General features: G+C 42.2%; 1 protein-coding gene across 16 annotated transcripts in view; it reads left to right on the top strand.

The window, feature by feature from the left end:
* Positions 1 to 15,312, top strand: part of PLCB4 (phospholipase C beta 4) — a 329,261-nt gene that overhangs the window by 67,145 nt on the left and 246,804 nt on the right. For 5 of the 16 annotated variants that reach the window (XM_075925701.1, XM_075925696.1, XM_075925697.1 and 2 more), the window contains one exon: positions 3,741 to 3,842. The exons of the other annotated variants lie outside the window; for them this stretch is intronic. The gene's annotated coding sequence lies outside the window, so the exon portion shown is untranslated. The remainder of the gene's footprint in view (positions 1 to 3,740; positions 3,843 to 15,312) is intronic. 16 annotated transcript variants of the gene reach the window in all.

Below are 15,312 nucleotides of genomic sequence, written 5' to 3'. Positions count from 1 at the left end.
TTCGCTGTGATGGGAAGCATTAGTAGAGGTTTGGGGAGGCTGACCCTCCCTCAGCTTCTGTTATACACTTCCTAGGCCCGTCAAGGTGTGTAGCATGGTCAGTAGGACTTCTAAAATGGAGTCAGTATCAGGACCCAAAGAATTTGTTTAGTAGAGCACGATGGTGTATGCTCCATAAAGGCGTTGGTGTTTCCTCCTGCTAATGACGTGTCTTGAGCTGTCAGAGGAAGCAGGATACTTCTCCTCACAATCCCACAGGAAACAAACATGTGGAGTGAAGCCCACAGAGGAATAATGCGGCCCTGTGTAGTAGGGTTGGCTGATTGGGAGCACCTGAACGTCCTGCCCTGGCTTAATGTGGGAGCAAGATCACGAGTGGCAGGGATTCCTTTGGCAACTAGAGCGACCAGACCAGCTCAAGATGCAGTGCATCAGATCCTCAGCTGATGTAGTCTATGTCCCCCTCTGTGCGGCCAGCAAGACCTCTTTCCCGTCCCTCTGTTGCCTCTTCTACCAAAAGTGCATTGTTGGCACAGGAAGGCTCATGGCATTATCTGTGCATTCGAGGAAAAGAGCTTGCTGCATAGTCATCTGTACCCTCTGCCTGATCCAGCTCACCCATTTTCCTATTAATTGTGCGGCAAAATGGCTGGCCCTCCTGCTCTTACTTAACAGATTCTTGCCACTTCTGCTTGGCTGTTCAGCAGTGGCTTTGCTAGAGACCTTGGAAAGTCACTAAGTGGCTAATAGAGGAGTTGTTCTATCCTGCTAGGATAATTTTAATATTTTCAATAAGGAGGGCTTACCTCTGTGGGAAAGTCAAACAAGTTAACCATGATTGTTTAACTGACTTTCACAATCTCTTTGTGTATTTGTGTAAGATGGCATGTCAGAATTTACCTGTGTATTTCTTGTTGGTTTTGATCCTTTTGGTTGACTGCGAAGGTCCCTATGGTATTGTCTGATTTGCATAGTGGCTAATGCTAATACTTCCTTTACTTAGAGTAGTGTTTTCCAGCTAAGGATCTCAAAATGCTTTGCAAGCATTAATTAAGTAATTCTCACATCTGTCCTATGCGGTGGCCATATCCCCAAGTTTACAAGTGGTAAAACTCAGAGAGATTAAGTATTTTCTGCAAGGATATTCAGGGAGGTTTTCTCAGAGCTAGGATTGGAAAGCAGGCTCCAAGGCCTGTGCACTAAACTACAGTTACTCTACATCTCTGACTCGCTGAAATTTGGGAGTGTGTATGGCTACGTGTGTCATGGCAACTTTTCTCCATTAAGTTTTGGCTCGTTTACGATGCAATGCCTGGAAAAAGTTCTGCGTGTTACCAGCTGCTGTGCTTTGAAAAGGTGGTGGTGGAAGGAAAACCAAGGAAGGATTTTTATACCATCCACATTCAGAATATATTTAGCAATGATGGTATAGCTCAGACTAGTAGCCTCTGTTCTTTTGTCGTCTTTTTGCTCTTTCGTACTATTCCCACAACATTTTTTTTTCTTTTGAGGATCCAAAAAGAGAGCGATCAGTAGACTAGGCCATCCCCTCATTGTTTGGCCCATCAATTAAGCCTAATAATTTACATACTGATTTTGGCTCATCACTTTCCAGCTCCACATCTTCCCGTATATAACAAGCATCATTTCAACACAGTCTTTGGATTATATCAACTTGGCCTTTGTTTTTGGACTAATTCAGTTGTTCTGTCTCCCTTTCATACCTTTTCTCATCAACATTTATTTTTATAGGTCATTGTAACATCTTATGAACTTCTAAATACTTCTTACAGTGAAGCTCACTATTTGAGTTAATTTGTAGACCCATTTGTCACCTCAGCATTACCACTTGCTTTTTTGGTAACATTTTATGGACTTTTGTAATCCTTTTTGGCATATGCTGTTGTATGCAGGGTAATGTTTGTTGTGAGGTTTATTTGTATCTGTAAAGGGAATGAATATCAATGTATAAATAACACCTCATCTGGATTTACCATAAAAGATGAGGATGATGTGATGCCATTTGTTGAGATTTTTTAGTATTCACTGCAGTGTTTAGGTCCCTTGATTTGTTCTCTCTATCTCTCTAGCAGTGACTTCAGCTCCTAATGATGGAAATGAGCTGTTTTTTGTCAAGGGATACTGCAAGAACCAAAATGTTTTGCATAAGAAAGAGAATAGTAAGTTAATTGATAATCACTTATTTGGCATTTTATCTTACCTGAAAATCCAGCTGCTAAACAAGACTGTAAATGAAGGTCACTAATTTTTGAAGAGCACTTTTTGGTAAAGGGTGTCCTTGTTTTATATTTCATGTAGATCTGTTGGCATTTTAGTTTAAGTACATTTTCTTTTAGCAACAGGATATGGTAATGGCCCAGAGAATTCCATTGTGTGTGATAAATAAATATGAAGATAGAATTTGTTTGCAGTAGTTACATTACAAGAATAATAAAAGGCAAGATGAAAAGAGCGCTCTCATGGGTCATCTCAAATGCAGCCTTTTGCACTGAGCAAGAAGAACTTTTCTTTATACTGTTTACTTATTTTGAACGGAGTGATCTAATCTGTACTTGTATTCATTTGGAAGTTAATGTAATTTGAGTAGTTTCCTTCAATATTTGGCTTAAACCATGATTATGAAATAATCTCAAGACCTTGCCTTCTTAAGTCAATGCCTTTAGTTTAAACATAATTTTCTTAGGTGCTAGAATTTGCATGACACTTTCGTGACCACTAGTTTTAGTTGGGTTTTGTATGATGTAGAGAATAAAACTGGGTTAATTGCCGTGAAAAGGCCGTTGGTAAGGTGGTATAGAATATTCGTCGTCTTGTCTGCATAGGTATGTAGGGCTGTGTAATGGGGCATGCCAGCCTTTTATTCAAGACAGAAATTGGTTAATGGACTACTGAAGGTCTAGTCAGCCCCACCTGAGAAGCACGGAGGGAGGAGGTGTGACTTAAAAGAAAGAGTCCTTCTCAGTCAGAGGGAAGCAAGCAGAGAGAGGGTGGATGTGGGGATATTTCTGTGCAAGTAAACATGGGCCAGGGCCAAGATGGGTACCTAGCAGATCCCCTGGAGGATAGGGAAGAGTTTGTTTATTTTGTTTTAAACTTGTTCTGGGTTTCAAGTCCCCTGGAAGGAGTAGACCTGTAAGTGACCTATCTGGTACGGTAAGTCTTTGCAACCCAAAAGGCATTGGAGGCTGGGTAAAGCAGGTCTAGACTAGCTGGGAATCTGAGCTGCGTCCCTGCTCCATAACAGACTGTGTAATATTCCATCTCCTGAGGCGTAAAGTCTGCACGACAGGTAGGCATCTACTCAAAAATGATACAGCTATGGGTATGCAACATAGCATAGGTGCTTTCTGCCTTGGCGGAAGGGGGTTTTCCATAGATGTAGGTAAACTACCTCTCCAAAAGGCAATAGCTAGGTCAATGGAAGAAGTCTGTGTTGGGGGTTGGGTTGAACTGAGGATGAGGCTCACTGGATTGATTTTCTTTTCTTTTCTTTCTGATTCCCAATATCCATTCAAACTTTCTGCCAATCTGGACAGGCTCTGTTAGGGTGAGTGTGAGGTGTGGCTTTTAATGGTCTCTTATGCCTGTTTCAAATGGGGGACTTATACATACATCAGTAAAAAGAGGTTTTAACTTAGCCCCTAAAAATAAAAAAAGGTTTCACCCAGCTCATAACAATATTAACCCCTACCCTTTCCTTGATTCTTTTTTGCATATAGTGACTGCTCCTTCCCACCAGGCAAATCTTCCTACAAACTCTGCCCGAGTGAAAAGATCAGAAACACGGGAGTTATAGACATCGGTGTGTCCCAGGACTCTGGGTACGTGTTTTATAGCTCTGCCTTCTGCACCAGCCCTCACCCTTCTGACATCTCTTCCTCTTCTGGAGAGTAGCGCTTGCTTCTGAGAGAGAGTATCCCACACACCTAGGCTAGGTCTATGCTATAGCTTTTTCCGATTGCTTTTCCGGAAGAGGCTTTTCGCCATTTGGCCCCGTCTAGATGGGGCCAAATGGTAAAAAAGCCTCCTCTTTCGGAGGAGACTTTATGCCTTGTAGAACAAGATATACAGGGCTCCCCGAAAGAGTGGAAAAAAAAGGCGCAAGAGCAAACACGTTCCCTGCACGTGGTGGTGGTGGTGGGGGGGGGGGTGTTTCGGGATACCTCTGATATCCCAGAAAAATCCTGCAGTGTAGCTATAGCCCCAGTGTGGTTCACTGTCCCATATAGTGGCACTTAGACCATTTACAGCGAAAGATAAGAACAAGGGGTCTCTACAGCTTAACCTGAAAGTCTTCCGGCTTTATAGCTCAAAGCTGTAGAGGCTCCTATACACTCCAGAGGCCCCAGGTTCGAATCTGCCCGGTGGGGGGTTACACGAAGAGGTTCCATCTTTGGGAGGGTCACCCTGCATCGAGTCCCAGCATGAGAGTGATACCAGTGCATTCTGGAGGGAGAGCCCTTCCTACTGTCTGACTGGGGAGCCATTGGATTTGGTAGTTTCAAACCCAGCTCTGTTCTGAAATCCGCTTCTGCCCATGCCTCAACCATATGAATCAGTGTTCCGTCTTGCATAGAATTGCACTGATGAGGGCAAATACAGGCCGTTGTGATTTAGTTAATGTGCCAGATATTAAACTGTTTGGAAAACTGTTCTCAGAGAGGGGTTGTCATGGTTCACGAGCCAGCAGAAATAGCATAAGACAGGGATCACTTCTGGGTTCAGTTCTGTTTAATATTGTCATGAATTATTTCGATAATCGTATAGAGAGTAAACTCTGTTTGTGGATGATCTCAACAGCTTTGGAGGATAGGATGAAAACTGAAAATGATCTGGACCAACAGGAGAAATGGTCTGAAGTAAAGAGGGTGAAATTCAGTAAGGATAAATACAAAGTACTTCACTTAGGATGGAGCAATCAATTGCGCACATACAAAATGGGGAATGACTGTCTAGAAAGGAGGACTGCGGAAAGGGATCTTAGGGTCACAGTGGATCACAAGCTAAATATGAGTCAACAATGTAACACTGCTGGAAAAAAAATAAATCTCTTTCTGGCCTGTACAGATGGTCCCCACGTTACGAACGCATCAACTTACGACCATTTGTACTTATGATCAACCTCCCATTAAGCGCATTACAGCCAGTCCCTGAGTTATGAATGCGCTATCTGCGCTTATGAACAGAGCGGTCACATTTAAATGGAGTCTGACTTAATGAACAGATCGAGTTTCGACCAGATGTTTGGTACATAACTCGTTCATAAGTCAGGGAATTTCTGTATTAGCAGAAGTGTTGTAAGGAAGCCACAAGAAGTAATTCTACCACTGTATATCATACTGATTAGGCCTCAACCAGAGTATTGTGTCCAGTTCTGGGAGCCACATTTCAAGAAAGATGTGGACAAATTGGAGAAAGTCCAGAGAAGAGCAACAAAAAGTATTAAAGGCCGAAGAAAACATGACCTATGAGAGAAGATTAAAATATTGGGTTTGTTTAGTCTGGAAAAACGTAGACTGAGGGGGGACATCATAACGTTTCTCATGTACCTAAAAGATTATTACAAGGAGGAGGGAGAAAAATTGTTCTCATGAACCTTTGGGGATAGTACAAGAAATAGTGGGCTTAAATTTGCAGCAAGAAAGGTTTAGGGTGAACATTAGGGAAAACTGACAGGGTGTTTAAGCACTGGAATACATTGCCCAGGGAGGTTGTGGAATCTCCCATCATTTGAAGATTTTTAAGAGCAAGTTAGACAAACACCTGTCAAGGATGGTATAGATCAGGGGGTGGGGAAGATATGGCCTGTGGTTCAGAACTGGCCTGTGGCCCGCCCTGCTGATCGCTTCCCCCCCCCCCCCCCGCACCCCGAGGCCAATCGAGTCCTATGGGCCGGGAAGTGCAGCAAAGTCATTCACTGTTCAAAGTGGCTGGCGGTTCTCGATTGGCTTGGAAGCAGGGGAGTGTGCGACGTTTCCTCCCTTTGCCGGGGTGTATGGCACCTAGGGGGAAACCACCAACTGTACAAAACGGCTGGCGGTTCTCTCTAAGTGCTGTGTGCCCCTGGCAGGGTGATGGTGGAGGGGCGAGAGACTTTGTGTGCTCCCCCACCCCCAAGTCCCGATTGGTCTGATGGTTGGGGAGAGTACAAAGTCTCCTCCCCCCACCAGGGGGTGTAGTCTCTAGAGGGAACCACCCTTTTTAACCTGAGGCCCTGGCCCTTTCTGGGGGCCTGGCCCATGACCAAATACTAAAATTCATGAAGTGTCCCCCCTGCAAAAATTATTGCCCACTTCTGGTCTAGATAATACTTAGTCCTGCCATGAGTGCACAGGGCTAGACTAGACGACCTGTCAAGGTCCCTTCCAGTCTTAGGATTCCATGAATCTGTGAAAACGATTATATTTAGAGTCCAGACCCTGTGACAGTTGTTGCTCTGTGACTCCCTCTGATAGGAACACAAGAGAGCAAGAGAATCTAGCAAAAACATATTTTGGGGGCTAATTTATATAACTACTGATGAACCTTTTAGAATATAGCTGTAGCTGAACAGATACTCAGCTAGCGGTAGCTAGCGCTTTATAAGAGAATACTTTCCATAAACAGGAAAAAATACTAAAATGCTATTAAAATTAATTAACACAGTCCTTGTCACATCTGCCAGACAGTAGGAAAAACAATTGCTACCCCTGTAATTGCTACCCCTATAATTATTACCCCTGTAATGCTGCTTGCATACACCATGGGGACAATTATCAGTATGGTACGTGAGGAATTATACGTGCAGTTTATACTCTGTAAACAAGAGCTGTGTGCATGGCTCACCACATCAAAAATTCACAGCATTGTGTTTTCTGTTTCAAGTCCCTGTTGTCTTTTTAAAGACCTGTGCTCTTTTTTAAGTTAATGGATTTTTTTTTTACAACCGTATATGATGATTAAAACAAAAACGTCCTTGCACAATTGCAACCAGACACAGCTAAGCTGATTTGACTTAATGTAATTAGCTGGTTTCTGTTTGATTTAGAAGCAAAGGACCAGATTTTCAACAGAGCTCAGTACACAACAACTCCTATTTAGGTACCTAAGTAAGTGTCTGTATTTGGATGAGTCCCAATTAAGCACCTAGATGAAGTCCCTGGTTTCTTTTTCAAATCACTGAGCAAGCCCTACTAAGTGCCATAGAGTGGTGTTGCAATCAGAGAGAATAACATGTGAGCAGTATGTGGAGACCGTAGAATTACATTTCCATAATGCAGGGCTGTGTAACCTACAGCCTGTGGCCTTAATTCGATCTGACCCATGGCAAGTCTTGTTTGCTTCCCATCTTTGTAGCATTTAACGTAGGTGAATAGTGATGTTTTTTTCAGCTTGTGTTTGTTAGGGTTGCCAGGTGACCAGTTTTGGACAGTACTGGACAGTCCGGTATTTGAGCTTTCTGTCCAGGAAACAAACTGAGAAAATACCGACATATGTGTCCGGTATTTTCTAATTAAGTAAGTTTTATTATTATCATGAGTATCCGTACATAGTTGCATATTGCCTGGCTGGTAGACATGCTCACGCAGCATGAGCTTGTCTACCAGCCAGGCAGTATGCAACTACACAGTAGAGAGGAGGGGGTGGACTTGAGGCAGGACCAGGGTGGGATGGAATCCCCAGGACTGGACTCGCCCATGCGGCCCACCAGGACCGTGCGCGGGACGGGCAGCATGCTGGGATGTGCATGCATCCTGGCCAGCCCAACTTCCCACTGGCTGATTTCTCTTGCCCCCCCCCCCCAGCCAGCCCTGCTCCCCCTGACCCCCTCCACCCCCCCGGCCAGCCCGTTTTCCTGCTGGCCGGTTCCCCCCTACCCTGATGTCCCCCAGCCATCCCTGCTCCCTCCGACCTCCTCCCAGCCAGCCCTGCTCCCCGTCGGCCAGTCTCTCCCCCCTCCCCCCCCCCCCCCGGCCAGTCCTGCTCCGCCCATTCCCTCCTGGTCAGCCCTGCTTCCCGCCGGTCGGTCCCCTCACCTCCCCCCCAATCTCCCCTGGCTAGTCCTGCTCCCCTCCCGGCTGGTCCCCCCTCTCTTCCCCCGATCTGAGATCAAGTGTGTCTGGTATTTTTTTGAAACCATCCGATAATCCTAGTGTTTGTGTGTATCCACTGGCTGATTTTCTTGGCCGGAAAAAGGTTCTCCAACCCTGCCATAATGCAGACTGTGCTTGCAGTTTGCTATAGCATCAGGGTATTAAAAGGTCCTAATTAGAAATGGCATGGGCTTTCTCTCTTTCATCATGTAAAAACATTCCAAAACAAGTCCCTGGGTGAAAATATTTCATTTTTGCTCTGTATTCTAAAAGATAACTGTGTGCTGCAAGTTTCATAACCATTCACCCACTGTTGACTGCTCTGCATATTGTTGGGTGGTTTTTTAAAGCACTTTAAAAGTTATTCTTCATTGTTTCTTGTACTCATAATTATCACACTTTTTTTTAAAGAAATGTGAGAGTTAGGTTGAGCTTAATAAAGCACGTGCGCTCTGCTTTCTTTGAAGTTGATTGTACATTAATAAATATACATATGTGCTTGAGCATAGCACAGTATGTACAGTAATTTTGTTAATTTTTGAAAGACCACAGGTTTGTGACACTTTACAGGGTTTTTGGGGGAAAGGGCTATGAACTGTGTATTTTAAAGTGTGATCACTTAGATACAGCAGCAGATTGAGTATGGGTCCACCCATTCCATAGACTTTCTGCCACGTGGGGTGTATAGCACCAAGGTTGTGTATAACCAAGCCTTTGAGAAATGTCCATATGTTTCTCTGTACTTCTTGGTTTAGCTATGAAGTGCCGAAATATCTTGATTAGCAACCCTGTCTCTGCAGTACTTTTGACTCAGAGGAAACACTTACACAACCTCACATTTTAGAATCCATTCTATTGGTTTTTTTTTATTTTTCTGTGTAAATGTTATCGAACTCTTTCTTTGCTAGGAAGGGAGGGGAAAGTTGTTTTGAGAGCTGGAGCTGTTGCAGATATTGGCCCCAAAAGACTTGTGCACATGCTTATTATACAGATACTGAATATTTCTATTGCCTTCAATGATACCACTAAAACAGCTTGAAGTTAAACATGTGCTAAGTGTTGAAAAATTAAGAATATAAGACAGACTCAACTGAGTTAGACCAAAGGTCCATCTAGTCCAGTATCCTGTCTTCCAACAGTGGCCAATGCCAGGTGCCCCAGAGGGAATGAACAGAACAGGTTATCAAGTGATTCCCTCCCCTTTCACCCATTCCCAGCTTCTGACAGAGGATAGGAACATCATCCTGACCATCCTCACTAATAGCCACCAATGGACCTATATGAATTCTCCCCTCCCCCTTCCCCCCCCCCCCCAGTATAGTCTTGGCCTTCACAACATCTTGTGGCAAGGAGTTCTACAGATTGACTGTGTGAGAAGAAATACTTCCTTTTTTGTTTGTTTTATACCCGCTTGCCTATTCATTTCATTTGGTGACTCTTACTTCTTATGTTATGAGGAGTAAATAACATTTCCTATCTGCTTTCTCCACACCACTCATGATTTTATAGACCATTACCATATCCCTCTTGTCATCTTTTTTCCAAGCTGAAACATCCCAGTCTTATTAATCTTTGCTCATATGGCAGCCGTTTCATACCCCTTTCTGGTTTAGCCGTGGTGGAAGTTTTTCAGTTCTCTTATTTTTTTTTAATTCATTTGTAGTATACATTTAAATTAAGCCTCTATTATGGTGTCCCATAAATGTTTCCATGCAGCTTTCAGGGATTTCTCTTTTGGCACTGTACTTTTTAATGTATGCTTAACTAACATCTTCATTTTTGTGTAGTCCCTCTTTCTGAAATTAAGTGCTACTGTTGTGGCCTGCTGTATGTCTGTATCCCACCCCAAGCTGGCATGTACTCATCCATGTGGGGGTGATTAATATCCCCCATTATTATTGAGTTTTTTATTTTAATAGCCTCTCTCTTCTCCCTGAACATGTCACAGACACGATCTCTGTCATGTGGTCAGTAAAATACTTGTGCTGCTATACTCTTCTTATCAGAGCATGGCATTACTCTCCATAGAGATTCTTTGGTTCAGTTTGGTTCACTTAAGATATTTACTTCATTTGATTCTATACATTTTTTTCACATGTAGTGCCACTCCCCTACCAGCATGACCTGTTCTGTTGCTCTTCCTGATAGAGTTTGTACTCTGGCAGTACTGTGTCTCATTGAATAGTCATTCCACCACATTTCTGTGATGCTTATTATATCAATATCCTCATTTGAAACAAGGCACTCTAGTTCATCCATCCTATTATTTAGACTTCTTTGGTGATGAAATTGGAATGAAAGCAGGGAGAGGGAGAGAGAAGAAGAGGGAACACAGGATTATTATAAGTTTGTCTAGCAGGCCAGCTGCTGGAAACTAGTGCAAGAACTCTGCATCGCACCAAAAGTAGTGTTGTATGGGTTTTTTTGTGGTTTTTTGTGGTTTTTTGCAAGGCTAGAAGAAGAAACCACCCAGTGTTTCAGGTACTTTGTGGGGAGTTGTATTATTTGCTGCTCTTGTAATCCAAACCAGAAACCAAGACCCAGATCCTCAAAGATATTTAGGCGCCTAACTCCTGTTGAACTCAATGAGAGTTGGTTGCATCACTGTAGGTTTGCCAGTAATCATAAAAATGTATCCTGGTAAACCACCTGCATTCCAAAAGCATTGTTTCTCCTTGTGGAACAAAAATCCATTTATACATGAATACATCTAAGTAGCCTATCTCTTATATCCTGATCTCACAAGAGATTATATGTTGACTCATTCTTGAACTAATATAAAAGTGGCTCCTTTCTGAGAGGCAGACTGTAACATGTGAAACAGATTTTGAAAATATGACAACATCCTGTGTAGTAGAATAAACATGTGTAGTTTTTCTGTACATACTTTCACACTAAATCCTGGCTCCATTGTAGCATGGCAAACCTTGCATAGATTTCAGTGAAGCTAGAAAATCACCCTCTAAAGAAGAACTGTTCTGCCTTATAATTTTCAGCCCTTTCCTTAAGAGCTGGACAGAGCACTCTTTAATGTTCATTAATGCTTCTAAGTTGCCAAAAGAGAGAGTTGCAGAATGGCTTAGGCTGTTTTAATGAATTAATTTGGGACTTCTCATGTGTGTAAAATTTCTGTAGGGTTAGGCCCTTTGTATTTAGAGCTCTTTATATGGAAATGAATCCATGGTCTATTTGCAGACAGAAGTAAAAATGTGTGTTATGAGAGGAAAATTGAGTCTTGACTTGCCAAACAGAATTTTAAAGGCTACGCTACATAATTAACACCACCTGCCTTCATTTTCTTGAAACCTGGAAGGCTGTAAACAAGTAGCATTGGTGAGGTTGTCCAGCAAATGAGTTTAGGAAACCAAAGGCTTTTTAATAGGTTCTTTAGCCCATTCCTTCCACTGTCAACTGAATTTTAACGCATTCATACACTGGTGGGCCAAGTTGAAAAACTGCTGAAGGCTTTATTCTTATCCTGAGTTTGGGGTTGCTTATGAGCAACTGAGAATAAAGATCACTAGCTTTATCACCTCTGATCCTATCAAGTTGTTCTTGGTGTTCATTCCAGCTTTTTCCCCCCTGCTCTAACATTTTCAATAAAACAAGATATAAGAATATGTATTTACATAATTTTCTCTTCTCTCTAAAATACATCTGTCTAAGTCTCAATGAGTGGAGCCTTGCGGAGATGCAAAATTTGTATCCACAAAAATGAACCATGGATATTCATATTAACATCAACAGATGTGGATACCTGTGGATATAGAGCGGATATCTGCAAATTTGCAGGGTTCTAGATACAAAATTTGTATCTGCATCGATAACCACAAAAAAGGAGCTGGAGATATCTGCATCCACATCTGCGGATATCTGTGGATTTTCAGGACTCTACAAATGAGGCTGCCATTATACCTCTATAATAATATCAAATGGATACAGAGCCCCAGAATAGCTTATTTGTTATGAAGTTATTATTGCTGTTTCCTTCCTTTTCTTTTCAAACTGGTCTGTGTTTTGTGTTTTGAGCCAGATCATGCCCTTTTGTAGATGTATCCACTTTTTCCTTTCTCCCTCTACATCCCCTCAACCATTTGAAATACACAATCTGCAAAATATGGAAGCAGTGACTGCATAATTGGACTGACAGCTTCACAGCACAAATTTTATTCATTCCAACTGAATATCTGAGAAGCAACAGTTCTGAAGTTCATAAAATGGAACTGTAGTGTGAATACCACCCTGTATGGCTGCCTTGACCTTGGCGTATAATTGTATCCATTTCAGAGCATAGTAACGAAATGATAACTGTGCTGTGATAAGGAAAATGATAAAAATTCAACTCTACTCTAGATCTTTTTTTAACTGCCGTATGGGAGATGAATTAACTTTTAAGGGATAATTTTTACAGCAGTAAAAATAAAAAATACACAAAATAAAAAGAAAAATATAGACTGGCAACTCTGCCAACTAGAAAATTATGTACCTGTCACAATTTTAATTCCTGTTTATAAAGACTGTGGCAGATTATATAAAAATCCTTTACAAATAAATGAAAATAAATTGATTTATAAAAGAACCATTTTCATTTGAAAAAGCACTTAAAAGGTATTTCTTTGCTGTGATTTTGTACACAGAATGTAGTTTTAACCACCTCCACTGAAAAGCCTCTAATATAGAGGTGGCATGCCTTTACCATATCATCAGTAAATCCATAGGTAAGAGGCCAACAAAATCTGTTATCTTCTCTTTTGTCCTCCAGAGTATTCTGGATGGAATCAGTAAAGCAGTCTGTGATTATAAGAGGTTTTTCTGTAGTGTTTTCACTCATTCTTCTTTTTTCAGTATTCCCCACTTGATGGATTAGTGTACAATACATGGCTTTGCCAATTTAGTGTATATTAAAAATGCAGGGTGGTGGAAAAAACCTCAAGCCTTTCACCTCTGAAAGACCAGAATCCAAACACATAATTGGGACCAGAGTTGGGATGTTTAAATTAGATTAATCAACTAATAAAATAGTCAATGGAATTTCTATCAACTGTTTGATCAGTTAATAAGGGCGCTTGCGCTTTGAAATGTAGCAAGAGCCCACCTGCTGTCACTACATTTCAAAGGTGGAAGAGCCACATGGTGTTCCACCTTTGAAATGTACAAGAGTCCCAGCAGGGGCTCTTGTCCATTTCAAAGGTGAAATACCATTGCTGTACCCCTCTCCCTGCCCAAGGAGCTGGAGCTGGGGGGAACCGGCTTTTAAGCCTGTTCTTCCCCCTGCACCGTTTCCTCTTCCCACCCCTTGCTGCCTCTTTCTGAAAAGGCAGCCGGGGAGTGGGGGGAGCGACGAGTCAACTTGTCGATAAGTCCCTTACATCCCTAGACAGGAGTGACAATAAGTTTGGTCTCAGATCTTTCCAACTGGCAGAGCATTGCAGACACTTAAACACAGGGGTGTGGCAGTTCTTTGATTGATTATGCACACTTACTGCTGACTACTCACTGGCTGCAATTAGGTATGTGTTTAAGGGATTGCTGTTCATTCTGGGTTCCTACAGCATCAAGCACGGTGAGATTCTAGGTGCTATGGTACTACAAATATTAATAATCAGCAGTTTACAGAATGGTTGCCTCTGCTCTTTTCCAAGGAGGAACTATCCTTTCGGAATGGGGAGGTTCATTAACTATGCAGCACCCCCTCAATTGCTTTTTGAACCCCCTGGACTGAAGGGAGAGGGAAACTCCTGTTTTTTCTTCTATTGCTTTGTGGAGGTTTGGGGCCTCTGGATCTGCATAATGTAGTTTTTGGCCCAGTGACTATGCCTTTACTTGCCCCCCCCACCTCAGCTTGTGCCCAGGAAGTCTTTCAGGTGGACCACAGCTCCCCCTCTTTGCATCTCCTGCCTTCTCTGTACATTCCGGTACATTTCTGCTGTTCGAGACTGGGGAAAGCTCCCTAGTGCGAGAGTGGAATTTCAGCTTATCAGGTCTGTGTCTCTCTCACTTGTTGATTTAATCTAATGATTTTTTTCTTATATCGTGGTGTAGCCACAGGTTTAACTGCTAATTAGATAATGTTTGAAAGGCTGTTTCCTTGCCTAAAAGGCTTTGTTCCTATTTTCAAAATGCAGATAATTGATGGCAGTTCTTCAGGCTTTGCAAGAAAAACCATTCTGTAGAATTAAGTAGTAAAAACCCTTCAACTGATGAGAGTTCCATGATACAGAACAGTTTGGAGCACCAGAAAAGATTTTTAATATGAGGAACAGCTTATTAATATTAACTATCCTAAACTGTCACAAAACACGGAATGTCCTAAACAAAGGGAAAAGAAACATTCTAGTAGTCTACTGATGCCTTTATGTAAGAAACAAGCAAGGATTTTTCCGTGTCATACCTGATTCAGAGCTCAAACATGCTGATGTAATTCACTGACAGGGGAGTTGCTCCTGATTTACATCAGTATAACAGAGATAGGAACCAAGTTCAATGTGTGTTGGAGATGTGCTCATAAATCCCTGTAGGCTACGCTTTCAGAAAAGCTCGGGTCCAAAATACCAAGACTAAGTGGAGATGTTCAGAAGAGAAATATGCTAGGGCTTTTTTGAAAATTTGGAAGCGCTGGTTGCTGAGCATTTGTGAAAACCTGGCTTTTCTTTAAGTGCTCAGTGGAAGCTGAGCTGCCTTGAAAATCTGTCTCGAGTTGTGTGTGCTGATGGCTTGAAAATCTGGCCCCAAGGTCTTTTGAAAATCTGTCCTCCGGTGTACTGCATCCTGCTGGACGTTGTGTGTGGGTATAGTCCATGATTAATGCTAGGACACTGAAGTGAAACAAATTGTACAGTGATTATACTGATGTCTGAATCATTATTAAAATTAGGTAATCTGCACTTCCATTCTTAGGACACAACATTCATTTGAATCGTGGTTACCTCACACCCTCTCCTCAGATTTGGCTACCTGAAAGCATGCAGCGCTGGGGGAGGGGGGGTGTTGTGTATATAAAAGAGACAGTTACTGCAAAGGCACCTTTTTGATTTCCATGTGTATGGTGTGTCAGTGCCGGTGACTGACAGACAAAATTGGAGGTTTCTGATTTTTAGCTTAGAGGAGGCTGGCAAGGTAACATTCTGCTTTTCAGAATTGAAAGCTGCCCTCAAGTACATGTAAATATCCTCAGAAAAAAATGGAATTTGATTGTATGCTGCAACTCCCACTTACCTCA

This window comes from Pelodiscus sinensis, chromosome 3 (genome assembly GCF_049634645.1).
Source record: "Pelodiscus sinensis isolate JC-2024 chromosome 3, ASM4963464v1, whole genome shotgun sequence".
Taxonomy (NCBI): Eukaryota; Metazoa; Chordata; order Testudines; family Trionychidae; genus Pelodiscus; species Pelodiscus sinensis.
Note: the sequence above shows the minus strand (reverse complement) of the source record. Positions and strands in the feature narration are given on the sequence as shown.